Raw genomic sequence first — 27,724 nt, 5'->3', positions numbered from 1 at the left:
CATCTCATCCTCTGTCATCCCCTTCTCCTCCTGCCCCCAGTCCCTCCCAGCATCAGAGTCTTTTCCAATGAGTCAACTCTTCGCATGAGGTGGCCAAAGTATTGGAGTTTCAGCTTCAGCATCAGTCCTTCCAATGAACACCCAGGGCTGATCTCCTTCAGAATGGACTGGTTGGATCTCCTTGCAGTCCAAGGGACTCTCAAGAGTCTTCTCCAACACCACAGTTCAAAAGCATCAATTCTTCAGTGCTCAGCTTTCTTCACAGTCCAACTCTCACATCCATACATGACCACTGGAAAAACCATAGCCTTGACTGGACAGAACTTTGTTGGCAAAATAATGTCTCTGCTTTTCAATATGCTATCTAGGTTGGTCATAACTTTTCTTATGAGGAGTAAGTGTCTTTTAATTTCATGGCTGCAGTCAACATCTGCAGTGATTTTGGAGCCCCCCCAAAATGAAGTCTGACATGTTTCCACTGTTTCCCCATCTATGAAGTGCCATGAAATGATAGGATCAGATGCCATGATCTTAGTTTTCTGAATGTTGAGCTTTAAGCCAACTTTTCACTCTCCTCTTTCACTTTCATCAAGAGGCTTTTCAGTTCCTCTTCACTTTCTCCCATAAGAGTGGTGTCATCTGCATATCTGAGGTTATTGATATTCTCCCGGCAATCTTGATTCCAGCTTGTGCTTTTTCCAGCCCAGCGTTTCTCATGATGTACTTTGCATAGAAGTTAAATAAGAAGGGTGACAATATACAGCCTTGACATACTCCTTTTCCTATTTGGAACCAGTCTGTTGTTCCATGTCCAGTTCTAACTGTTGCTTCCTGACTGCATATAGGTTTCTCAAGAGGCAGGTCAGGTGGTCTGGTATTCCCATCTCTTTCAGAATTTTCCAGTTTGTTGTAATCCACACAGTCAAAGGCTTTGGCATAGTCAGTAAAGCAGAAATAGATGTTTTTTCTGGAACTCTTTTGCTTTTTCCATAATCCAGCAGATGTTCAGTACCTTATAATTATGATAATAACTAAGGCATTATTCGGAGAAGGCAATGGCACCCCACTCCAGTACTCTTGCCTGGAAAATCCCATGGACAGAGGAGCCTGGTAGGCTGCAGTCCGTGGGGTCACAAAGAGTCGGATATGACTGAGTGACTTCCCTTTCACTTTTCACTTTCATGCATTGGAGAAGGAAATGGCAACCTACTCCAGTGTTCTTGCCTGGAGAATCCCAAGGACGGGGGAGCCTGGTGGGCTGCCGTCTCTGGGGTCACACAGAGTCGGACACGACTGAAGAGACTTAGCAGCCCCAGCAAGGCATTATTGTTGAGTGGTACCACTCAAAATCAGCAAACAGATTCAAATCTGTATAGTGCTTACAGCCCTGATTGTAAGGGAAGCACTCATGAAGTGCATTGTACTACCTGGTCTGTCATATGACATCAGCGTCATGTGTCTGTGTCACCCAGGGCCACAGTAAGAAAAGAATCCCACTCTGATGACTCATCAGAAGAGTTTTTAATGAGATAATTTCAAGGGTGTGCCCAGAGTTAAGGGTACCTACAAAGAATGCTGAAGCACCCAGAAGTTTAACCATCAGAAGCCGATGGACTAAGGTAGGTGGTGTGTAATGCAGCCAGATCCTTGTGAGAGTTGCCTGTAGATAAGAAACAAGAGGCACACTAGCTCCTTCTGCTGCCATCTCTGGTTGATCCCACCCCTGGCTGCACCTCACTACTGCCCAGTGGCAAAGGGGCTCAGTCTGTGTGGTCCATCGGGGCAGCCTGCCTTGTAGGAACAAGGCAGAGAACAGCAATTTGGGGGAAGAAGGTGTCAAACTGAAAACAGCTAGCACAGACAGCAACTCTCCATAATAACTCACTAATTTGCTTAGTCGACTGTTTAGTCATGTCTGACTCTTTGAGACTCTTTGGACTGTAGCACACCAGGCTCCTCTGTCCATTGGATTTTTTCCTCTGTCCAGGCAAGAATACTGGAGTGGTTTGCCATTTTCCTCCTCCAAGGGATCTTCCTGACCCAGGGATTGAAACTGTGTCTCCTGCATCACAGGCGGATTCTTGCAATGGATTCATTGCAGCCATTATATAATAGGGAAAATATTGGGAGAAGTCTTAATTTGCATTGTTTTCAGGGGGACTCAACTACTGAAGTGCCAAATGATCTTGCTATTTATATAAGAATACCTAGCCAGACTGGAAAACAACATCAGAGTTTCCGTCTTAGTGCTAACAGTATGGTTCAGGCACAGAAATACTACTACTGATACAATTTGTTTTGTAGAATTTGCTGTATTAAATACATATATATCATATATCTTCCATCTTTGTCTTATCAGCAACCTCTTTCAAAAATGCTCAGCTTTTTCCCATAAACCCCCTAAAGTCTAGTACATGCTTTCAAAAGAGTAGGATTGTTAATTTATGGAAAATCCTTCAAATATAAATTGAGTACTATTATTTAGCATCAAAGCACAGTGGCTAGGGATTTGCTGTGCCACCTTTTTTTCCTAGTTAGTATGCACAAATTTATATCTCCTCCCCATTCTAGTTTCATTGTATTAATATCCGTCACATCACAAATAATATGGTCAATCACAGAATGTCCCTATGGTCAAGTGTATTGTTTTTCTTAATCTGGTATTTTAATTGCTTTTCATTTTAAAACATGAACAGAAAAATTGATTCCAGACCCCCAAAGTAAACCATATTAGTAACTTGTAAGAAGAAACATCACTTTGCAAATGAAAATTTCACCAAGTAAAGTTTCACTGAATCATAGCCTTTATAAGGACAGCATCCTTCCAATTCAATCTTCAGATACAATTGTTGCCATGCCTTCGGCTCTCTTGCTGTTAGAACTGCATCTAATGAGGTTAACTCTCCCTTTGATATCATTTGAAGCAAGCTATTTACACAGTTGTAGCTATAATGACTCCAGAGAATTTCCACTTCTCCATATTTTTATTAACATTGTAACATCTAGGCCTAAAAGTAAAATATATTTTACATTTTAAATATTTACTTGGATCTTTTATGATTGGTAATTTTACAATCTCATGTGCTTTCAGAGGAAAAAAAAAGTAATTTAAATATATCTTTCCTTAGAACACAATGCAACTTTATAAATGGCTTCTCCTTCAAGACGTCCACATTCACCTTTCCACTTTTCCCAAATCCCATTGACTGGTACCTCTCAAGCACACACACACACCCCCATTATAGCACTACAAAAAAATGAGCAGATCAGGCTCATATTAATGATTCCTAAACTGTAATTTCTATAAAATAAAAACAAAGGGATCATATTGCCAGGCATCTAATTATAGATGAATGTCCTAAGACTCAATCCAGGTCAAAGAGGGGAATTCGGGATAAGGCAAATAAATGCATTTTCTGAACTAAACTCCAACAAAGGTTCCACTTTGAGCCTGCCCTGGAACATTCTGCAAGCCTGGGGCTGTGTTCTGCTCTGCTCTGCATGCCCAGGGTGCAGCTGAAGCATGTGTTACATATTGACTGGCTCCTTTCTGTGAAATGAGACCCATCCCAGTGACCCACTGCATGGATGGGTGAGGCTGGAGATGCATGAAGTGGTCATTCATCTAACTTGAGGCTTTTCATACACCCGGCCTCAGTGAGCAGTAACTTGCCAGAGAAGGTAATGAAATCTCTCAAGCTTTCCTCGTGTAGAGGCCCTTCCCCAACTATCAGCATGCTCTCAGCCCTAACCCTAACCCTTTCAACACCTGAAGAGAAACAAGCCAATCAACCAATCGCCAGGACTACAAAGCCACCTGTAGGCTCAGTCCTTACACTTGTTCTCCATCTACATTTTTGTGATTCCATAGCTTTAAACACTATTGTGAGTGTATCACTCACACACTAACATCTCTCTCCTGGTGTCTCCTATCCTCATATGTACATACCCAAATGCCTTTGGTATATATAACTAGATTTTAAAACAAATGAGCATACTACATTTTATTTATGCACTCAGATATTGTAAGATTGATTTATAATTGCTAATTAATCTTGTACATTAATTTGAAACAAGATCTATGTCTTTAGCAAATGGAACCTGTTTTATATTAATGATTGTGTGAGAAAGTGTGAAATAACTGTAACTGAAAGAATAAATTATATATGTATGTGCTATGCTTAGCCACTCAGTCATGTCCAATTCTTTGTGACCGCATGGACTGTAGCCTGCCAGGCTCCTCTGTCCATGGGGATTCTCCAGGCAAGAATACTGGAGTGGGCTGCCATGCCTTCCTCCAGGGGATCTTCCCAACTCAAGGATGGAAGCCAGGTCTCCCACATTGCAGGTGGATTATTTACCATCTGAGCCACCAGGGAAGCCCAAGAATATTCGAGTGGGTACACTATCCCTTCTCCAGGAGAACTTCCTGGCCAAGGAATTGAACCAGGCTCTCCTGCCTTGCAGGTTGATTCTTTACCAGCTGAACTACCTGGGGAGTCCATATATATATATATGTTTATGTATATATATCTTATATAACTTCTTATTACAAAATTCAGACTTAAATTGAAGAAAGTAGGGAAAACCACTAGACCATTCAGGTATGACCTAAATCAAATCCCTTATGATTATACAGTGGAAGTGAGAAATAGATTTAAGGGATTAGATCTGATAGACAGAGTGCCTGATGAACTATGGATGGAGGTTCATGACATTGTACAGGAGACAGGGATCAAGACCATCCTCATGGAAAAGAAATGCAAAAAAAGCAAAATGGCTGTCTGGGGAGGCCTTACAAATAGCTGTGAAAAGAAGAGAAGCAAAAAGCAAAGGAGAAAAAGAAAGATATTCCCATCTGGATGCAGAGTTCCAAAGAATAGCAAGGAGAGATAAGAAAGTCTTCTTCAGCGATCAATGCAAAGAAATAGAGGAAAACAACAGAATGGGAAAGACTAGAGAGCTCTTCAAGAAAATTAGAGATACCAAGGGAAGATTTCCTGCAAAGATGGGCTCAATAAAGCACAGAAATGGTATGGACCTAACAGAAGCAGAAGATATTAAGAAGAGATGGCAAGAATACACAGAAGAACTGTACAAAAAAAGATCTTCATGACCAAGATAATCACGATGGTGTGATCGCTCACCTAGAGCCAAACATCCTGGAATGTGAAGTCAAGTGGGCCTTAGAAAGCATCACTACAAACAAAGCTAGTGGAGGTGATGGAATTCTAGTTGAGCTATTTCAAATCCTGAAAGATGATGCTGTGAAAGTGCTGCACTCAATATGCCAGCAAATTTGGAAGACTCAGCAGTGGCCACAGGACTGGAAAAGGTCAGTTTTCATTCCAATCCCAAAGAAAGGCAATGCCAAAGAATGCTCAAACTACTGCACAATTGCACTCATCTCACATGCTAGTAAAGTAACGCTCAAAATTCTCCAAGCCAGGCTTCAGCAATATGTGAACCGTGAACTTCCTGATGTTCAAGCTGGTTTTAGAAAAGGCAGAAGAACCAGAGATCAAATTGCCAGCATTTGCTGGATCATCAAACAAGCAAGAGAGTTCCAGAAAAACATCTATTTCTGCCTTATTGACTATGCCAAACAAAGCCTTTGACTGTGTGGATCACAATAAACTGTGGAAAATTCCGAAAGAGATGGGAATACCAGACCACCTGACCTGCCTCTTGAGAAATCTATATGCAGGTCAGGAAGCAACAGTTAGAACCGGACATGGAACAACAGACTGGTTCCAAATAGGAAAAGGAGTTCGTCAAGGCTGTATATTGTCACCCTGTTTATTTAACTTCTATGCAGAGTACATCATGAGAAACACTGGGCTGGAAGAAGCACAAGCTGGAATCAAGATTGTCGGGAGAAATATCAATAACCTCAGATATGTAGATGACACTACCCTTATGGGAGAAAGTGAAGAGGAACTGAAAAGCCTCTTGATGAAAGTGAAAGAGGAGAGTGAAAAAGTTGGCTTAAAGCTCAACATTCAGAAAACTAAGATCATGGCGTCTGGTCCCATCACTTCATGGTAAATAGATGGAGAAACAGTGGAAACATGTCAGACTTCATTTTTGGGGGCTCCAAAATCACTGCAGGTGGTGATTGCAGCCATGAAATTAAAAGACACTTACTCCTTGGAAGAAAAGTTATGACCAACCTAGATAGCATACTGAAAAGCAGAGACATTATTTTGCCAACAAAGGTTCGTCTAGTCCAGGCTATGGTTTTTCCAGTGGTCATGTATGGATGTGAGAGTTGGACTGTAAACAAAGCTGAGCGCTGAAGAATTGATGCTTTTTTGTGTGTGTGCAAATACTACTTTTTTTATGATATTATACATGTTTTAATGCCATTCTCCCAAATCATCCCACCCCAGCCCTCTCCCACAGAGTCCAGAAGACTGTTCTATACATCTATGTCTCTTTTGCTGTCTTGCATACAGGGTTATCATTACCATCTTTCTAAATTCCATATATATGTGTTAGTATACTGTATTGGTGTTTTTCTTTCTGGCTTACTTCACTCTGTATAATTGGCTCCAGTTTCATCCACCTCATTAGAACTGATTCAAATGTATTCTTTTTAATGGCTGAGTAATACTCCATTGTGTATATGTGCCACAGCTTTCTTATCCATTCATCTGCTGATGGGCATCTAGGTTGCTTCCATGTCCTGGCTATTATAAACAGTGCTGCGATGCACATTGGGGTACACGTGTCTCTTTCAATTCTGGTTTCCTCGGTGTGTATGCCCAGCAGTGGGACTGCTGGGTCATATGGCAGAATTGATGCTTTTGAACTGTGGCGTTGGAGAAGACTCCTGATGGTCCCTCGGACTGCAAGGAGATCCAACCAGTCCATTCTAAAGATCAGTCCTGGGTGTTTTTTGGAAGGACTGATGCTAAAGCTGAAATTCCAATACTTTGGCCACCTCATGCGAAGAGTTGACTCGTTGGAAAAGACTCTGATGCCAGGAGGGATTGGGGGCAGGAGGAGAATGGGATGACAAAGGATGAGATGGGTGGATGGCATCACCAACTCGATGGACATGAGTCTGAGTGAACTCCGGGAGTTGGTGATGGACAGGGAGGCCTGGCGTGCTGCGATTGATGGGGTCGCAAAGAGTCAGGCACAACTGAGTGACTGAACTGAACTGAACTGATATATATCTTACCAGTTACTTGGAGGTTTCCTTGTAGTTTTCATTCCTCTAAGTATCCCATGGAATTCCACTGTCCTGAGATCCCCTTTTCTTATCTATTGATAACCAACAAAAGACATGGTTAATGGGCAATTATGTTCCCAGGGATTTTTGGTTTTGTAGATATCTATTTCACTCTATCTTATATTCCTCAAATCATAAAAGATTCTCAGGCATATCATTCATCAATTATTTCTACCTATTAGTATATATGGCTTTAGTGAAGTGTTTATTTTTAGGAGAATATATCTTTTCAGAATATTTATTTTATATCATACATATATTGGAATCCCACTAGACATAGTGTAGGTAGAAAAATCGTTTGTAACACTATGTACACCAGTATAAAGCAAATAAGCAGTTACTCTTATAATGAAAATTTTAAATATTCAAATCAAATGACATAAGTTTAACTTATTTAATTGCTTACAATGATGGCTGTCACAGTGAATAAAACATATTTCACATATATGTTCATTAACTTATTTAGTTTTATAACAGACACACCTAATACACATATGTACACATACTACCCTTCCTAGTTTCTAGTTCTTTTTTTGTTTGTTTTGGCTTTATTTTTTTTTTTAATTTCAGTGGACTGTAGTTGATTTAGTGTTGTGTTCGTTTCAGGTGTACAGCAAAGTGATTCAGTTATACATATACATGTATTCATTCTTTTTCTCATATATTCATTCACTCTTTTCTCATATAGATTATCACAGTTCTTAATTCAACTGAATTAAAGTCAGCATTTTAAAAATTTCACAGCTACTCCTTTACACAAAATAGAGATAATTGATTATACACTAGTGTCTCAGTTCCTCAAGGCTTCCCGATACAAGGTGACTGGATGAAAGAATCCATGGTTTTACACTTTAAACATTTAGGTGAAAGATACACTATAAGATCAACGCCAAATTGCTGGGGGAAAATAATGTATCGAATAGTTTTCCATCTATGGATCTCCTGTGATCATTTCAGGTAGGCAATCTCACATCAATCCAGTCTTCCTTTCTCTATATAGTGTTAAGAGTCTCTCGGTGCTGGAACACTTCTTTGAACCAATGCTCAGGTAAGACCCTCATGCTTCTCGATGGTTTTGTCTGATCATTGAACACCCACTGAGTGTAGCCTTTGTTGTCTTTCCATTAGCAAAGTCCGTCTAACATCCATACTCAGTGACAGTCGTCATCCCCATCAGATTCTTTTCACAATCTTCCGAGGTATGGAAGAGGTCACCAGGTGTACATTTCCTATTCTACATTGTTTTAAAGCTCTTTTCACTTGTAATAAATACTTTCATATCTTTCGTCTTCTCTAGTAGAGTGAATCTCTTGAGATTTCTTTGAAAGTGGTATCCTCAGATTAAAATCAGTTCTTTCAGTGATTCACTAACAGAAGTGAAAGGAATTAAGTGGTGAATATCATCTAACTTGGCTGAAAATATTGCCGGTGACTTCTGAAGTGATCCGAGTGTTCTGTGCTCACACCCAGTGCATACCATGTGCTTTTCCCCAAGGTCAGAGCTCAAAGCAGAAGAGCCCATAATCTAAGTTTTGTGTGTGTGTGTGTGTGTGTTTCAATTACAATAAATTCATGGAATGTGTGCAAATTACTAAAGTAATTACAGCTTATACTATCCTTCCTCTGTTATCTTCCTTGAATAAACACTTAGACGGTTGCTTGGAGTGGGGAGAATGGGGGGAAGAGATAGGGAGCTTGGGATGGACATGTACAGACTGCTGTATTTAAAATGGATAACCTACTGTATAGGACCTACTGTACAGCACAGGGAACTCTGCTTAGTGTTATGTGGCAGCCTGGATTGGAGGGGAGTTTGGTGGAGAATGGATACAGGTATATGTATGGCTGAGTCCCTTCGCTGTCCACCTAAAACTATCACAACATAGTCAATTAGCTATACTCTATTGTAAAAACACAAATACATTTTCTGTTTTGAAAACAACTCATTTACTCAAAGAGCAGGTTCCAATTGCTTCCCAAGGATATTTAGAGAGATGGTGAGGCCCACTGACCAACAGGTATGATCTGACACCGAGGGAACAGAACAAACTGTGTTTAGTTGTTGCCACCTATTGCTCACCTAAGGTGGCCGGATAACATACATGTACAAGAGAAAAGCAGAGAAAGGGAGTCTGCAGTGTGGAAAAGAGCCTGCCTTAACAGATAACCCAATATCAATCCTCTCAGCTTTTCCTTGTACATTTTTAAGTTCCCTGGACGTACACTTCTCTCATTCCACAAAGAACCATTGAGCAGCTACTCTGTCAGAGACTGCACCTCCTGAAGATACACAGAGAGCAGACAGGACTAGTCATTTTCACAGGATCACTGGTGCCCAGGTGACAGGGCTATTCCTCTGGTCGCTCCTGTGAGGCCCTGATGGGCATGACCATCACCATGGGCCACACCTGGTGTGCACATTCAAATGTATCTGGCTCAGCAGCCGGGAAACCTGGTATCAAGAGACTTCAGTAAAAAGGTTAAAATATAAATTTAGGATCTTTTTTCTCTCTCTCCAAAAGCTGCCTGTCAGATGATTTCTAAAAGTTCTAGCAAATCCCAGAAACCAGAGATAAACAACTTTCCCATGAGATCCATAAATTTTGAGAAACACTAAACTGGAGAAAACTGCCAAGTTTCCAAAAGTTACACATTTTTCTAAGCTTTATCTGAAATTCTGATCATACCATGAGGCCGGATAGAAAATTAAAAATAATCTATCCATTAGACCTAGAGACTGTTATACCAAGTGAAGTCAGAAAGAAAAAAAAAATTGTATAATATTGCTTATATGTGGAATCTAGAAAAAATGATACAGAAGAACTTATTTACAAAGCAGAAATAGGGACACACACTAGAGAGCCAATTTATGGCTATCAAAGGGGGAAGAAGAGGCTGGGATGACTGGGAGATTGGGATTGACATATACACACTATTGATACTATATATAATACAGGTTGGAGACGAGCATGGCAACCCACTCCAGTATTTTTGCTTGGCGAACCCCCCGGACAGAGGAGCCTGGCAGGCTACCGTCCATGGGGTCACAAAGAGTCGGACACGACTGAGCGACTAACACACACACATGTGGTTTAATTAAGTGTGTGTACATCTGTTATCACTGTTATAATATAGTCAGCTAATGAGAACCTGCATTATACCACAGTGAGCTTGACACAATGCTCTGTGGTGGCCTAAATGGGAAGGAAAATCCAAAAAAGAGGGGATATATGTATACACATAACTGATTCACTTTGCTGAATAGCAGAAACTAGCTACCAACACTGTAAAATGACTATATTGCAATAAAAATTAATTTTAAAAAAAGATTCATTTAAGAAATGCTGGTGTAATATTGATGGGTGTAACTTTACTTAGGGTGGTTTTAAGAATTCCACATCTGGAAATTGTATACACTAAGATGCTAAACATGGCACTGTTTAACATAGCAAAAGCAATTTAAAAGCTAAACATCTACCACTTAGTTATATTAAAAACTGAACAAAGTCATGCTTTGTTCAAGGCTTCAAAATGTTTAATTATTATGATCTTACATATATATTTAGCATTTATAATGAGAAACTATTTACCTTGCCAAGCAGAGACGTATTTTAAAACTATCTCTATAATAAATCAATGTAAGAAAAGTGAAGAGAGAAAGCAAGCAAAATAGCAATGTTTCTGGAAAGATGCTTGCCAAACTATTAACTTACAGGTGTTCATATATTTTAGTTATATAAATATTATGACATTCGAGTGATCACTAACTACATGCATTGCCTTTTCTGATACACAGCCATGTTTGCAAGCCAGTGGTTTACAGAACAAGATCCTCACGTGTGCATATCTATAGACTTAACTGTAGTGCAATGATTATTTGCTGGATAAATACAAACATATATGAGTAAGTGAAGTTTTGAACAATATTATAAAAACATCATACAGTTTATCTGGAGAAAAAGCAGCTAATTGTCAATCATGGTAGATAAGAAAACCTGACACGAGGCAAGATCGCCTTTTGAATTGAGAAGATGAACAGCCAGACTAAGCTATGGGTTGTTTTTTTTAATTTAATCTTTATCTTACATTATAGTTGATTCACAATGTTGTGTTAGTTTTAGGTGTACAGCAAAGTGATTCAGTTATACATATACATCTTGAATAAAGTTTAGAAATAGATGGAGGTGTATTTTGCATCCTGCCTTTTCTCCACTCAGTTTCATATTCAAACACTCAGGGCTCTCCTATTCTCTCCCACTTTTAACAAAACCTGCTTTCAGGAAAGTATTAGGTACCTGTCATGTCCATGTTGACATGAATCCCATTCATTGTTCCCTGTCCCAGGTGTCGTGGTGAGATTTAGTTTGAATAATCTCCTTCTGCTTTGTAGTTAGGCTCTTTGGTCATCAGACTTCCAAAATCATGCCAATGAGCCTAAGATGTAAAGCTGGCTGATGCAACTTGCTTAGAAGACAGCAGCTTAGGCACTAATGCTATGTTTGAAATGAATAGGAATAGATGGTTTTCAGTTGTGTGTTTTAAAAGAATTGATGGGTTTGTTCACATAAGCAGCCTCAAGCTTAGTGCTTAGACCCCAATGATGTGAAAAATGGTTTAGTAACTACCTACATGGTCCCTACAAAAGATGTTGGATGATCTGACCCCTGACACCTGACCACTCTCTCCAGAGGTGAGCCGGTCGGGAGCAAGTCCAGCTGGTTCCATGGGAGAGAAGGGGAAAAGACTGGGTTTCAAAGCCAGTTGAACTCCACAAGACCTACACCAGAGCCCAGCTTGCTATGCTATGCCCTCACTGGAGATTTACCTGAGCATTCTGTATAGAATAACAGTCCCTCAGCCACTAGGATTTTCTATTTTCCTTTTGCTGCCTTAATTTTCTTCATAACACCCCTTAGCATGTGACCTCCTCCATATTTTTAATTCATCTTATTTATTGTCCATTTGCCTTCATGGAAGCATAAGCCCCATGAAGGCAGGAATCTTTGTCATTTAATTTGCCATTGTGATATCTGTGTCTTAAACTGTTTGGTACATAATAGGTGCTCAATATTGAGTTCAGTTCAGTTCAGTCACTCAGTAGTGTCTGACTCTTTGTGACCCCATGGACTGCAGCACGCCAGGCCTCCTTGTCCATCATCAACACCTAGAGTTTACTCAAACCCATGTCCATTGAGTCGGTGATGCCATCCAACCATCTCATCCTCTGTCAACCCCTTCTCCTCCCACCCAGGGTCTTTTCCAATGAGTCAGTTCTTCGCATCAGGTGGCCAAAGTATTGGAGTTTCAGCTTCAGCATCAGCCTTTCCAATGAATATTCAGGACTGATTTCCTTTAGGATGGACTGGTTGAATTTCCATGTGTTCAAGTGACTCTCAAGAGTCTTCTCCAATACCACAGATCAAAAGCATCAATTCTTCTGTGCTCAGCTTTCTTTATAGTCCAACTCTCACATCCATACATGACTACTGGAAAAACCATAGCCTTGACTAGATGGACCTTTGTTGGCAAAGTAATGTCTCTGCTTTTTAATATGCTGTCTAGGTTGGTCATAACTTTTCTTCCAAGGAATAAGCATCATTTAATTTCATGGCTGCAGTCACCATTGGCAGTGATTTTGGAACCCCAAAAAATAAAGTCTGTCACTGTTTCCACTGTTTGTCCATCTATTTACCATGAAGTGATGGGACCAGATGCCATGATCTTCGTTTTCTGAATGTTGAGCTTTAAACCAACTTTTAACTCTCCTCTTTCATCAAGAGACTGTTTAGTTCTTCGCTTTCTGCCATAAGGGTGGTGTCATTACATATCTGAGGTTATCGGTATTTCTCCCAGCAATCTTGATTCCAGTCTGTGCTTCATCCACCCCAGCATTTCTCATGATGTACCCTGCATATAAGTTAAATAAGCAGGGTGACAATATACAGCCTTGATGTACTTCTTTCCTGATTTGGAACCAGTCTGTTGTTCCATGTCCAGTTCTAACTGTTGCTTCTTGACCTGCATCCAGATTTCTCAGGAGGCAGGTCAGGTGGTCTGGTATTCCCATCTCTTGAAGAATTTTCCCAGTTTGTTGTGATCCACACAGTCAAAGGCTTTGGCATAGTCAATAAAGCAGAAGTAGATATTTTCCTGGTACTTAGTAGGTGCTCAAAATAGGTGCATTAAATAAACTGTTGACAAAATAATTCATAATTGCCATAAATAGTCCCTGGTATGAGTATGATGATGGAGAAAGCTAAATCAGTTTGTTGGGAGGGGAAGGGGCACTTGGCAGAGTATGTGATAGTTGAGGATGAGTAATTGACAAGAATTAGCCAGGTGGAAGGGTAGAGGAGGTACATTAGTTAAAGTGCGGCTGTGAGGCTGGGAATCTGTGGCCTGAGACCCAAAAGAAGGTGGCTGCTGTCAGGAAGTGAGCCAAGCAGAAGGCAGCTTGGATCTGGATAGATATGTGGGCGAAAGCCAGACATGAAGGCATGTCAGCCATGTAGGAATTGTGGAGTCTGTCCTACAAGGAAGGAGGGATCAATTCATCATTTTAAGTGGAAAAGTCATGTGATTAGATCAACAATTTCGCTGTTGACTTTGACTCCAATATGGAGAAAGACTGGAGGAGAGCAGGACCAAGTAGGAGATCCTTACTCTCATAGAGCGTATGTTCTCTGCAAAGAGAGAAAATGAATAAAACAAATTTTCTATTTCATCAGTTTAATGCTTGAGCATCCTCACAACATGGCAGCTGACTACAAACATTAATCCTCTTTAGAATATAGTCTTGGAGCTCACACAGCATCCACTTGTTGCATTCTATTCATGAGAAGTGAGTCACTAAGTCCAGCCCACATCCAGGGGGAGGAGAATCAGATTCCACCAGGGAAATTTTGTGGGAAGATTTTAAAACCACTAGAACCACACTGATAATAAAGACCATCTTTCAGGTTCCTAACAGATGTTAAGATCTGTGCTATTTTATATACATTGTCTAATCTTCATCCTCAAACCTGCATCTTGCAGATAGGGTTACTGACATTCAGAAGGTTCACTGACTTGTCAGTGTATCAAGGCTGGAAAGTGACAGAGAGAGTGTTTAAATCCAGGCAGTCTAACTGGGATTCCAAAGTGGCTGTTGTTTTGCCCCGTAACCAGCAGACCTTCACCCTTTCCCCAGACCACACAGAGAACTTTAAGAAAAAAATGTGGCATTTTGATCATGTATAATGCATCAGGTATTTGTTTTAAATTATCTGCTATTCAGAAACAATGACCACTTTGTTGCAAATATGAAATTATATTAATTTGAACTTCACTATTTAGAATTTGCAATAATCATTAAAGCTTGTGACATCACTGAAACCTTTCAAACAAGTTGATGTTATACATAAGATTGCATTTTATTTATTTAATTTAAAATGTTTATTTATTTATTTATGGGTCTTCGATGCTGTGCAGTCTTTTCTCTCGTTATGGAGAGTGAGGGCTACTCTTTAGTTGCAGTATGCTGGCTTCTCATCGTGGTGGCTTTTTTTGTTGTGGAGTACAGGCTCTAGGCAATGGCACCCCACTCCAGTACTCTTGCCTGGAAAATCCCATGGATAGAGGAACCTGGTAGGCTGCAGTCCATGGGGTCGCTAGGAGTCAGACACGACTGAGTGACTTCACTTTCACTTTTCACTTTCATGCACTGGAGAAGGAAATGGCAACCCACTCCAGTGTTCTTGCCTGGAGAATCCCAGGGACAGGGGAGCTTGGTGGGCTGCTGTCTCTGGGGTCGCACAGAGTCAGACACGACTGAAGCGACTTAGCAGCAGCAGCAGCACAGGCTCTAGGGCTCTTGGGTTTCAGAAGTTGCAGCACATGGGCTCAGTAGTTGTGGCTCGCAGGCTCTAGAGCACAGGCTCAGTAGTTATGACACATGAGCTTAGTTGCTCCGCAGTGTGTGGGATCTTCCCGGATCAGGGATTGAACCCATGTCTCCTGCATTAGCAGGCAGATTCTTTTCCATTGAACCATCAGGGAGCCCAAGATTACACTTTAAATGTGATCATTTTCACAGATGTTTATTATGCAAAATTCAAAATCATATTTTTATTAAAGCAGCTTTGGCAAAATTCATATGCTCTAAAGCTTCTTGGATGAGAATTTATGTCTCTTTTCATACCGGAAATGATTAATGTGAATATTTTCCCTAAGATAAGCATTTTGACTGGTTCACTGTTTCCAGCTGATAGTCTTCTTTATTCCCAAAGGGATATGGAGTCTTAGACTTTATGTTTTTCCTATTTTTATTTAAATATGGCACAATTGAGAATATCTCAGTGCCCACCCTGAATCCAAACTACTAAAAATAGGGTGCTAATAAAGAAGTGTCTTTTTAGGGGTACCTTCTACACTTGTAGGGCTTCCCTGGTAGCTCAGATGGTAAAGCATCTGCCTGTAAAGCAGGAGACCTGGGTTCAATCCCTGGGTCAGGAAGATCCCCTGGAGAAGGAAATGGCAACCCACTCCAGTACTGCTGCCTGGAAAATTCCATGGATGGAGGAGACTGGTAGGCTACAGTCCATGGGATCACAAAGAATTGGACATGACTGAGCGACTTCACTGGTTCACTGGTTCGACACTTGTAAATATGCAAGAAACATAAGCTACAGCTGCATACAGAAGCCACGCTGAGAGTCTGTGATGTGCCTGCTATTAAAAAAAAAAAAAAAAAAAGCTTAGTTTGGAGGATCCTGAACATCTGTCCTGAACAAGCTTGACACAAAGGAAAATGCAATGGAATAGAGACTCCTTTGCTCTGAGAAGACCCTGATGATGAGAAAGAATGAAGGCAACAGGAGAAGAGGGCAGCAGAGGATGAGATGGCAAGATAGCATCACCGACTCAATGGACATGAATTTGAGCAAACTCCGGAAGATAGTGAAGGACAGGGAAGCCTGATGTGCTACAGTCCACAGGGTTGCAAAGAGTCAGCCACAACTTAGCGACCAAACAACTACAAGCTCTGAGAAAATGAGTTAGAGGCATGCTCTCCCATTGCTCTCTCCCTCTGCCAATGGCAGGCACCTGCCTTACAAATCAGCTCAGATCTATGTCTGCGTGAGGCCCAGGCTGGCCTGGGAGAGGCCAGAGTCAAGCCCATGAGCTTCTGGGGTTCCTTTCAGGATCAACCACTGGAAGTTTCCTCTCTTGCCCAGAAGGCATTTTATTCTGTTTTCTGCCAAGTCACTACTCTCTCTCCTCCCTGAAGTTTTACCTAATTCATATATAATACATATTTTGTCCTTTATTTTCTGTCTCATACTCTGTCTCTTACCCGTTACTTCAACACAAACACAAACTCACTATTTGGGAAAGATCTGCTTTTGTCTGCCTGCTTTAGTTACAATATCTACCAATTATGTGTTTATTTGGCATTGGGTCTTAGCTGCAGCACACGGGATCTTTCATTGTGGCACATGGGCTCTCTAGTTGCAACTCTCAGGATCCAGAGCTCCTGCGCTCAGTAGTTGCAATGAAAGAATTTAGTTGCCCCAAGGCATGTGGGATCTTAGTTCCTGGACCAGGGCTTGAACCCATGTACCCTGCATTTCAAGATAGAGTTTTAACCACTAGATCACCAGGGAAGTCCCCAGTATCTACTAATTTTGAAAAGAAAATCTATTCTGGAAAATCCTGACTACAACTAGCTAACATCTCACCCACTGTCGTAGAACTCACAGTGGCAGAGCTGAGGTTCAAATCCCCGTTCTTGATATCTCTGCCTGAGCTGCCTCGCCAGCACCCTCTGGCCGGCATGCAGGCAACACAATCTCTGAGTGCTAAAAGGTTTTAAATTTGATCTCCAGGGGACAGATTACTTTTGCTCTTTCAGCTCTACATTTCAGAAAATTTATAATCCTCTTATTGTGTGGCTCATGATTCCATGGATTTGAATAGAACATGGATCAAATCAAATCCCTCAAAACACAGTGACACAAAAGCCAGTTAAAGACTAGAATACATGGTATATGTTAATATCAGCATTGCCTTCAATGCTATAGCATCTGATATGTGTATTTTACATCAGACAGAAAGAAGTAATCTGGCCTGAGCAAACATCCTGTGAAATCTTGGGGAGGAGGTGGACCGATGTGGCCTTGGAAGCAGAGGGCCTGGGTTTGAGTTCCTGTCCTACCATGTACAAGTTGCTTGCTTTCTGTGCCTCAGCTTTCACATCTGTAAAATGGGCATAATAAAAAGACCTATTTTGTAGGCTTGAGGATTGAAGGAGTTCATATATATCAAGCTTCGGGGACAATGCCTAACATGTCATAAGCTCCTAAAAATGTTAGCAACTATTTCACTTGAGCAGGAATTATTCTTACCACATTGTTTAGATAAGAAGACAAGGGGAAAGTAAAGTTGGCTGATTTGCACCAATCCCACAGCAGTCAGTTAAAGCGATGTTTGACTTCAAATATGCTTTTCACGACCCACAGTCTTTGGGAGAGGCTAACAGGAAGCAACCACATTTTACAATTTGCCCTCATAGTCTCACATTTCCCTGGTCCTCCCTCCACTCCATCTCCTCAAACGCCACGTGACGGTGTCATTTCACCCTCAGAATCATCGTAATGAAGGCAGGGAAGTTGCTGATTTACCATGTACACTTTCTGGAAATCCCCAGCAAGGCTAACATTTAACATTTCCCAAGAATATAAGCTCCCCCAGATTGAGATCCACTATCCTAAATTATTAAATAGTCCACAGCGAATTCCTTCCTTTCCAACACCATTTTTAGAAATTCTGCTGAGTGACAGCCTGTCGTCAGAGGCAGCCAGAGGATAAGAGGTGGAGAGAGCAGCCCAGCCTAGGGGATGCTGACCTTTTCCTCTTGCCTGTGGCTGGGTGGTGACTCCATCCGAAGATCCCTGGTAGAGGCAGCCCATGGGGCAGGGGTTCATGCTCCACCAGGGCTGCAAGTACACTCAGGATCAGCTGATAAACCCCTGAAGCAAGTTTACCCTTACTAACATATATCAGGCAACTGTGGGAGACACACTGTCCCCTCTAAGCTGCTTATGCCTTGAGCCTTTTGATTTCACCTGTGCACAGATACACGGGCTGGGGTTGGGGGACAGAACAGGAAAGCCATCAGTTTTCAGTACAGCTCTATATAAATCATAGATCTTTAAAATGTGCCATGTTCAACAAGGATAGAATGTTAAAGAGTGCAAATTCTCCCCTAGAAACTTACAGAAGGCTCGGGGCAATGAGACTAAATTCAATTTTGCAAAAATGGATTCAAACAGAAGCTGAGTTCATGTGTAAACAGGAGAAGTACTTTGTAGAGGGTGGACCTTGAAATTTGACCTTCATATTGAGGGAGGAGTGGGTAGCAAAAGATTGTTCCCAAACGGGAAGAATGAACATTGGGACAGAAGGCTGGACCCAAGAAGTTGAAGTACTTAGGAGCCAAGGCGCTCGTCAGTGGTTTGGATGTCAATGGTGAGGAACTAAAGATGCAAACGGGGACTTTCCTGATGGTCTAGTGACCCCATGCTTCCAACAGAGGGGTCACTGTCCCATCCCTGGTCAGACCACACATGTCACACAGCTTAGCCAAAAAAAAAAAAAAGAAGAAGATGCAGAAGTGCACGGTTGTGGGAAAACAAATGGATGATTTTTCAATGGAAAATCAATTTCACTTGGAAGCCTTTAACACTAAAAAGCCTTCAAAATGCTAAGTCGAGACATTCCAAAGATTCCTCTCTCCTTCAGAAGAGCTTCATGATATGAGTGTTACCCAGGGCAGGCCAACATCCTGTATCTGAGAAAATGATCATTATAAGTTCATATAAATGCTTCCTAATTCCACATTCCATTTTGACTAATTGGGAAAATGATATTTTTGTTAATCCAATAACTTAAAGAGAGGGTAATCAAACATTCACTGACATGGGCTTTGTGATTTAATTAATTCAAAAAGAAGAGATGCAGCCGCTTCCTGTTTTTTAATCTATTTCTGAAAAGCCTTCATTTGATTTGATACCTTTAAATCCATTTGAGGGCATGTTTTACATAGCTTTTCTTAGGGACTGGGTCAGAAGATTACCTCTCAAAATCAACTGAGAGAAGCATTTTCTACCCCTCACAATGTCCTAATATATATAAATATAAAAAACATTTATATAATATATATATATATTATATATGATATATATAATATATATATATATAAATATAAAAAACACAATGTCCTAGTATAAATAATAGTGTACAAAATAGAAATCAGGGTAAAAAAAAAACACAAAACTGAATCTTACCAAGAGAGGGATATTCCACAAATGATAAAATTCATCAAGATGTGATTCAAAAATCTTTGTATTAATAGTTTTCATTTTAATATTGTTTCTTTGATTATTTTATAATAAAAATAGTTTCTATTTTCTCCAAATAAAAGTAGAATGTGATTCATATCTGAGAGTATTTCATATACGCATGGATTTTGATTTAAGGGAAAAATCCCTACTTGGGGGTAAAAGTTGGAAAAGCCATATAAATGCACTAGAGTTAATATTCAATTTATGTATCTGTTAAAAGTATGTGCGTGTGTGTGTGTGTGTGTGTGTGTGTTAGCTGCTCAGTTATGTCCAACTCTTTGCGACCCCATGGACTGTAGCCTGCCAGGCTCCTCGTCCATGGAATTCTCCAGGCAACAATACTGGAGTGGGTTGCCATTTCCTTCTCCAGGGGATCTTGCCCACCCAGTGATTATACCCAGGGTTTCCTGCATTGCAGGCAGATTCTTTTACAGCCGAGCACCCGGGAAGCCCCATTAAAAGAGCAAATTTGTGCATAATGTCCCATGAAGCTAAAAAATCTTACACAAGTACATTCTTTGTACCACTCTATCTAATAACTAAACCTTAAACACACACACTCAGAAAACGAAGATCATGGCATCTGGTCCCATCACTTCATGGGAAATAGATGGGGAAACAGTGGAAACAGTGTCAGACTTTAGTTTTTGGGGCTCCAAAATCACTGCAGCAATGAAATTAAAAGATGCTTACTCCTTGGAAGGAAAGTTATGACCAACCTAGATATCATATTGAAAAGCAGAGACATTACTTTGCCCACAAAGGCCCATGTGGTCAAGGCTATGGTTTTTCCAGTGGTCATGTATGGATGTGAGAGTTGGACTGTGAAGAAAGCTGAGCACTGAAGAATTGATGCTTTTGAACTGTGGTGTTGGAGAAGACTCTTGAGAGTCCCTTGGACTGCAAGGAGATCCAGCCAGTCCATTCTAAAGGGGATCAGCCCTGGGTGTTCTTTGGAAGGAATGATGCTAAAGCTGAAACTCCAGTACTTTGGCCACCTCATGCAAAGAGTTGACTCATTGGAAAAGACTCTGATGCTGGGAGGGATTGGGGGCAGGAGGAGAAGGGGATGACAGAGGATGAGATGGCTGGATGGCATCATTGACTCGATGGACGTGAGTTTGAGTGAACTCCGGGAGTTGGTGATGGACAGGGAGGCCTGGAGTGCTGCGATTCATGGGGTTGCAAAGAGTCAGACATGACTGAGCAACTGAACTAAACTGAACTGAAACACACACACAAGTCCCAAAGTCATATGGATAATTAACCATCCGGTTATATGAGTTCCTCTTCTCAAATCCTGACCCTCTCTTCAGCTCACATTGACTTCATTTTTAGGATATTTTAGGCCAAAAGAAGAATCGTTTTTGGCTAGCTTCTCAAAGATCATAGGCTCGTTTCCCCTCCCTCACATGACACAGCCCCAGGTTGGTTGGGCAGGGCAAGTGACAGGCTCAGTGTCACCTCTCCTTTCCTGATGATAACAACCCTCAGTACCAGCTTAGCTGCCTCCTCCAGAAACCCGCGGTGTTTTGCCTCAGGCTCTCTCTCTTAAAGGAAATTGGACACAGCTTAAAGATTTGATTATTCTGACTTCCACAGCTCATTAAGATAACACCAAAAGCACTGAGTCCTGGAACCTCCACGAGTGTCCTGAGTCCTTACCGGCGTTTAGCTTCAGCTTCCGGTGATGTGCATTTTCCGGGACGGTGGAGCACATTGCCCAGTGGTGGGCATCACACGCAGCAACCCTTCATTTGATAGAACAGAGATGGTCCCGTCGCTGCTCAAATCTGGTAATTATCCCCTCTTCCCACACCGCATGGTCCCTTCTCATGCCATGTCAGATGAATAGTCAAAAGGGAAAAAGAAAGCGACAAAGCGGCATGCACAGGGCTAACAGGTGTTACAAGCAACTTCCTGTTCCCTGTCTGTCGGCAACATCAGAATCTCCTCCAGTGTGATGGGCTGGCAGGTACGATGGACCAGGGGGCCGGAGAGCTTCACCTGCTCGCCAGGGTCTGTCTTCACTGTCCTCTCCTACTAGGATCTGTTGACAGTTCTTCCGAAAAACACTTTTTTGAAGCGAGAAAAGGGGCTTAATACATCATCAGTTCAAAGCTCTAGTCCAAGTACATACACTGACAATTCTTCCAAACCGTCACTTCTCCTCTGTTTATTGCTTTCCACTGATATTTTCATTGCCATCTTTTCTCCAAAATGGCACACTTCAGCTCCCTAAAACTGGATTGTTGCCAGTTCCCTGGTTACCTCCCTTTCCCCCATCAGCTGACCACACAGGAAGTAAGTGCCCTGGTGAGGCATCACTGACCTATGGCAGAGTCAGTTTCCAGTTGCTCTGGAAAAATGAGAGAACTCAATTTATCAGAGTTCCAGCCTGCAGGGAAAACAAATTCAGACCCTGCCAGAAAGATCCAGTCCCCCGACCAGTCGTGTTCTATTAGCTAGTATATTTAGATGATCGCTCAACATCTTGGTGAGAAAAGGGAAAAAGACCCCCTGATTTTTTTTTTTTTTTTTGGCAATTCCACAGTTAAAGAGAATCACAGACCAGGATGCAGGAAGGTCTCCTGGCTGACCTTCTCTCCATTTCCTGCCAAAGGAGGAGTGGGCTCCTGAGACCATCCAGCAGAATGAGGAGGAAGTCAGGGCTGCAGGGCTTCAAACATCTCAAGGCTGAGCAAGCTTTCTCCACCGGGACAAATCTTGGTGCATCTGACCAGGTCATTGTTTTATTAGAAAAGATATCAGTGCTTGAAATTTCACCATGGATTCAGAGTTAAAAGGCAAGAGGACCAAAAAAAAAAAAAAATTCCTTGCAGACAACAAGCTTTAGAAATATAAAGAAGCTCCTATGTAGAGCAGGGATCTTCCAGATGAGTCAGTAGAGAGCGGAACTTGATAATTAGTCAGTGTTGGACGTGAGACAGAACTTTGCTATGTGGCTGCTGTGCAGGATAGTTCCATTGCCTTTCCTATAAAGGGAAAGGAACGGAATGCCTTTCTGGTACTATCATCTCCCACCCTCCCTCTGATGGTGCCTTGGTTTATTAAAAAAAAAAAAAAAAAGCATAAGCATTTATTTATTCAACAGAATTTTAATAGAATCACAAAGCCAGCATTTATATGGTAGATTTGTCCTTATAAACAATATGACCTGTGAACAACTACGATTCTGTTTTAACCATTGAGGAAATTACAAAAGGAGGCTGATTAAAGTCCAATTTCAGGTAAAAGGAATGGATCTGCCCCCCGCCTGGAATTGGAAACGCAGCTGATTCGTCCCTTCTCAAAATCTCTGCTGACCAGTGTCCACTGACTTCCGAGGAATATCCCACTGACCTCTTTAGCAAAGATTATTTTGGTTTCCTAAGTGTTTGCATATCTTCTTCCTCCATGTCTCAGTGTTCTCCCTCCCTAAGCACCAAACTTGAGTCTGGATCACTCTATTTTTAGTGCCTGTATACAACCTAAGTGGGCCTTCCCTGGTGGCTCAGTGGTAAAGAATCTATCTGTGATGCAGGATATGCAGGTTCAATCCCTGGGTTGGGAAGATCCCCTGGAAGAGGGGCACGGCAACCCACTCCAGTATTCTTGCCCGGAGAATCCCCATGGACAGAGGAGCCTGGAGGGCTATAGTCCATGGGGTCACAAAGAGTCAGAAACAACTGAAGCCACTTAGCACACACGGACACAGGTTGCTTGCTATCCTTTGTTGATAATGAGAAACTTTATTGGTAAGGACAAGTTAAATCAACCAGCAGTATTTTGAATTAAAAAAAAAAAAAACTAGTGAAGAATAAAAAAATAGTAAAAGGAATAAAAAAGCAAGTAATAATAAACAAACCTGAACATCTTACTATCACTAAACATGGGTGGAGTTTGTTTTAAAAAATGTTAAATAACCATAGTATCATCCTATTTAACAAGTGGGTATGCAGCTTTGATTATAAAATGTAGTATTTTCAGGAGGTCAACTTAGAATCGCTGACTATACAGTAGATCCTTGTTGATTATCTGTTTTATACACAATAGTATAGTAGTATGTGTCTGTAAATCCCCAGCTCCAAATTTATCCCTCCCCATCCCTCTACTTTGTGCGTTTTTTTTTAAAAACTCAGGCTTGTAGTAGTAGTGCTCACTCAGTTGTGTTTGAGTCTTTGGGAACCCCATAGACTATAGGCTGCCAGGATCCTCTGTCTATGGGATTTCCCAGGCAAGAATACTGGAGTGGGTCGCCATTTCCTTCTCCAAATGCAGGCTATAACCCACCAATTTATTTCAGGACCCACGATTTGATCAACACTGACTTTGAGAGGGAAAAAAAAAAAAAGCCCTAATAATTTAGCATGATTAGGACCACCGAAAATTCTGTGGTTCCTCTCCTATTACTATCTTTCCATCCATCTTACTCTCTAGTCACAGGAAATCATTTGCCAGCCTCCAGTATTTGTCCTTCATGTCTCCACACAGGGTCCAGATCTCCTGAGACTGTTCTTATCTTCTTAGTCTAGGCAAACAGTCATTCTTTAGTATTAACTCAGGGCCTATTTTCTAACACCTCACCCAACCACATCCTCTGACTCTCATAGCAGCTTGCACCCACGTATCAGTTCAGTCACTCAGTCGTATCTGACTCTTTGCAACCCCATGGACCACAGCATGCCAGGCTTCCCTGTCCATCACCAATTCCTGGAGCTTACTCAAACTCATGTCCATCAAGTTGGTGATGCTGTTCAACCATCTCATCCTCTGTCGTCTCCTTCGCCTTCCACCTTCAATCTTTCCCACCATCAGGGTCTTTTCAAATGAGTCAGGTTTTTGCATCAGGTAGCCAAAGTATTGGAGTTTCAGCTTCAGCATCAGTCCTTCCAATGAATATTCAGGACTGATTTCCTTTAGGATGGGCTGGTTAGATCTCCTTGCAGTCTAAGAGACTCTCAAGAGTCTTCTCCAACACCACAGTTCAAAAGCATCAATTCTTCAGCTCAGCTTTATAGTCCAACTCTCACATCCATACATGTCTACTGGTAAAACCATAGTTTTGACCAGATGGACCTTTGTTGGCAAAGTAATGTCTTTGCTTTTGAATATGCTGTCTATTTGATCATAGCTTTTCTTTCAAGGAGCAATCATCTTTTAATTTCATGGCTGCATTCACCATATGCAGTAATTTTGGAGACCAAATAAAAGTCTCTCATTGTTTCCATTGTTTCCCCATCTATTTGCCATGAAGTGATGGGACCGGATGCCATGATCTTAGTTTTCTGAATGTTGAGTTTTAAGCCAACATTTTCACTCTCCTCTTTCACTTTCATCAAGAGGCACTTTAGGTCTTCTTTGTTTTCTACCATAAGGGTGGTGTCATCTGCATATCTTAGGTTATTGATTCTCCCAGAAATCTTGATTCCAGCTTGTGCTTAATCCAGCCCTGCATTTCGCATGATGTACTCTGCATGTAAGTTAAATATGCAGGGTGACAATATACAGCCTTGATGTACTGCTTTCCCGATTTGGAACCAATCTATTGTTCCATGTCCAGTTCTAACTATTGCTTCTTGACCTGCATACAGATTTCTCAGCAGACAGGTCAGGTGGTCTGATATTCCCATCTCTTTTAGAATTGTTCACAGTTTGTTGTGATCCACACAGTCAAAGGCTTTGGCATAGTCAATAAAACACAGGTAGATGTCTTTCTGGAACTCTGTCGCTTTTTCAATGATTCAACGGATGTTGGCAATTTGATCTCTGATCCTCTGCCTATTCTAAATCCAACTTGAACATCTGAAAGTTCAAGGTTCACATACTGTTGAAGCCTGGCTTGGAGGATTTTGAGCATTACTTTGCTAGCATGTGAGATGAGTTCAGTTGTGGGGTAGTTTGAACATTCTTTGGCATTGCCTTTCTTAAGGATTGGAATGAAAACTGATATTTTTCCAGGCCTGTGGCCACTGCTGAGTTTTCCAAATTTGCTGGCATATTGAGGGCAGCACTTTCACAGCATCATCTTTTAGGATTTGAAATAACTCAACTGGAATTCCATCACCTCCACTAGCTTTGTTCGTAGTGATGCTTCCTAAGGCCCACTTGACCTCTCATTCAGGATGTCTGGCTGTAGGTGAGTGATCACACCATTGTGGTTATCTGGGTCATGAAGATCCTTTTTGTATAGTTCTGTGTATTCTTGCCACCTCTTCTTATATCTTCTGCTTCTGTTAGGTCCATACCATTTCTGTCCTTTATTGCATCCATCTTTGCAGGAAATGTTCCTTTGGTATCTCTAATTTTCTTGAAGTGATCCCTAGTCATTCCCATTCTATTGTTTTCCTCTGTTTCTTTGCATTGATCACTGAGGAAGCTTTCTTATCTCTCCTTACTATTCTTTGGAATTCTGCATTCAGATGGGTATACCTTTCCTTTTCTCCTTTGCCTTTAGTTTCTCTTCTTTTCTCAGCTATCTGTAAGGCCTCCTCAGACAATCATTTTGCCTTTTTGCATTTCTTTTTCTTGGGGATGACCTTGATCACTGCCTTCCGTACAATGTCATGAACCTCAGTCCATAGTTCATTAGGCACTGTATCAGATCTAATCCCTTAAATCTATTTGTCATTTCCATGGTAAGGGATTTGATTTATATCTTACATGAATGGTCTAGTGGTTTTCCCTACTTTCTTCAATTTAAGTCTGAATTTGGCAATAAGGAGTTCATGATCTGAGCCACAGTCTACTCCAGGTCTTGTTTTTGCTGAGTATAGAGCTTCTCCATCTTTGGCCGCAAAGGATATAATCAATCTGATCTCGGTGTTGACCATCTGGTGATGTCAATCTGTAGAGTCTTCTCTTGTATTGTTTGAAGAGGGTGTTTGTTATGACCAGTGCGTTCTCTTGGCAGAACTCTGTTAGCCTTTGCCCTGCTTCATCTGTACTCCAAGGCCAAATTTGCCTATTACTCCAGGCGTTTCTTGACTTCCTGCTTTTGCATTCTAGTCCCCTATAATGAAAAGGATATCTTTTTTGGGTGTTAGTTCTAGAAGGTCTTGTAGGTCTTCATAGAACTGTTCAACTTCAGCTTCTTCAGCATTACTGGTCGGGGCATAGAGTTGAATTACCATGATATTGAATGGTTTGCCTTGGAAATGAACAGAGATCATTCTGTCCTTTTTGAGATTGCATCTCAGTACTGCATTTTGGACTCTTTTGTTGACTATTATGGCTATTCCATTTCTTCTAAGGGATTCGTGCCCACAGTAGTAGATATAATGGTCATCTGAGTTAAATTCACCCATTCCAGTCCATCTTATTTCGCTAATTCCTAGAATGTCGATGTTCACTCTTGCCATCTCCTGTTTGACCACTTCCAATTTGCCTTGATTCATGGACCTAACATTCCAGGTTCCTATGTAATATTGTTCTTTACAGCATCGGACTTTACTTCTATCACCAGTCACATCCACAACTGGGTGTTGTTTTTGCTTTGGCTCTGTCTCTTCATTCTTTCTGGAGTTATTTCTCCACTCTTCTCCAGTAGCATATTGGACACCTATCAACCTGGAGAGGTCATCTTTCAGTGTCCTATCTTTTTGCCTTTTCATATTGTTCATGGGGTTCTCAAGGCAAGAATACTGAAGTGGTTTGCCATTCCCTTCTCCAGTGGACCACTTTTTGTCAGAACTCTCCACCATGACCCATCCATCTTGGGTGGCCCTACATGGCATGGCTCATAGTTTCATCGAGTTAGACAAGGCTGTGGTCCATGTGACCAGTTTGTTTAGTTTCCTGTGATTGTGGTTTTCAGTCTGTCTGCCCTCTGATGGAGAAGGATAAGAGGCTTATGGAAGCTTCCTGAGGGGAGAGACTGACTGAGGGGGAAACTGTGTCTTATTCTGATGGGCGGGGCCATGCTCAGTAAATCTTTAATCCAATTTTCTGTTGATGGGCAGGGTGTGTTCCCTCCATGTTGTTTTACCTGAGGCCAAACAAGGGTGGAGGTAATGAAGATAATGGTGACCTCCTTCAAAAGATCCCATGCAAGCACTGCTACACTCAGTGCCCCTGACCCTGCCATAGACCACCATCAGCC

The 27,724-nt window shown here is 41.3% G+C and overlaps 1 long non-coding RNA gene and 1 other non-coding gene across 2 annotated transcripts in view; both read left to right on the top strand.

The window, feature by feature from the left end:
* The first annotated feature begins 1,549 nt into the window (after positions 1–1,549).
* LOC129626231 (uncharacterized) overlaps positions 1,550–27,724 on the top strand; it is a 34,501-nt gene continuing 8,326 nt past the window's right edge. The window contains exon 1 of the long non-coding RNA XR_008701848.1: positions 1,550–1,619. This is a non-coding gene — a long non-coding RNA (uncharacterized LOC129626231). The remainder of the gene's footprint in view (positions 1,620–27,724) is intronic.
* On the top strand, positions 15,662–15,734 carry TRNAY-GUA (transfer RNA tyrosine (anticodon GUA)). The gene has a single exon. It is a non-coding gene; the product is annotated as a tRNA-Tyr (tRNA).

Source organism: Bubalus kerabau, chromosome 13, assembly GCF_029407905.1.
Source record: "Bubalus kerabau isolate K-KA32 ecotype Philippines breed swamp buffalo chromosome 13, PCC_UOA_SB_1v2, whole genome shotgun sequence".
Lineage (NCBI taxonomy): Eukaryota > Metazoa > Chordata > Mammalia > Artiodactyla > Bovidae > Bubalus > Bubalus kerabau.
The sequence above is the reverse complement of the archived record's forward strand: the minus strand, read 5'-3'. Positions and strand labels throughout refer to the sequence as shown.